The sequence below is a fragment of the Octopus bimaculoides genome, chromosome 1, assembly GCF_001194135.2.
Source record: "Octopus bimaculoides isolate UCB-OBI-ISO-001 chromosome 1, ASM119413v2, whole genome shotgun sequence".
Taxonomy (NCBI): domain Eukaryota; kingdom Metazoa; phylum Mollusca; class Cephalopoda; order Octopoda; family Octopodidae; genus Octopus; species Octopus bimaculoides.
In genome coordinates this window covers 92624485-92625688 of record NC_068981.1, presented here as the reverse complement: position 1 = coordinate 92625688, position 1204 = coordinate 92624485, and positions in this window count along the sequence as shown.

Genomic DNA, 1204 nt, shown 5'->3' with positions numbered 1-1204 from the left:
AACAGTGTAAGACTACCCTTTCAGATATACTTACATTGTGATTTCTGCAATGTGGTGCATAAATTGTCAAGTAAATGAGACGCATCTTTGCCTCCACTGATTCATTTGCAAAGTGGTGAGTAAAATTATTTCGTTGCAGACCTCCTTTGAGTCTTTTTATTATCACTGCGACACACATAGTCCCCACTTGGTAACATTGATTTCAAGGCCTTCCCAGATGAGAGACTGGCATTCCACTTAGTGTCTATGTTCCATGCTGGCATGGATTGGAGAGTTATTAAAGTAGAAATATGATATCGTAGCTACTAACAGTTGAGGGTTGCGTAGTCTAGACGGCGTTTTTAGAATTCATTATTCTCTTTAACCCGGGCAATGCCGGGTATTTCTGCTAGGATATATATATATATATATATATTTATTATTATTATTGTTATATGATTGAACGCCACGCATCCATTTATATAGAGTACCTAGAAACAAAAAGGAGAGTACACATTTACTTGAACATGTGTCAAATAAAATACAAAGTGGTTTACGTATGAATAGTAGGTAAAAAATAAATAATCCATATAAAAAGTAATATACAAATAAGTCACAAATATAATGTCAAATATAATACCAAAGAAACCCAATGTCATAATAAGAACCAGATAAATAGATTACACACTTTTACAAAAAGCTTAGGTAGAAATAGAAATGCATACCTCAGTAACATGGATATCTCTAGCTATATCGAATGATATATAATTCCCTTCGGAAAACAAATAATTTCCTATATACCAACATTGCTTTAATCGGCATTGATTAAACATTTTCCAAAAGACAGTATATACTATAGAATTTTTAATGAAAATGGGATTAGATTAGCTTCTAGCAATAGTAAAAACTTAGCAGAACAGAAAAGAAATTATAGCAGCACACAAGGATAGTAAATTTATCAGTTTTCCTTATGAACAATGGCAATAATAGTAACCAGAATTATACCTATAGATCAATAAATAGCAAAGGTGTCAACATGAGTGGACAAACCATACGTAAGACAACTAGGTATCACGACAGGAACTATGGCTTGACGACCAATAAAACTGAATAGACTCGAGGGAATTCCTCAATAAATCTGGAAGTAGTAGATGTGAAACCTAAAAAACAAAGTATATGCATGTACCTCTCTCTCTCTCTCTCTCTCTCTCTCTCTCTCTCTCTC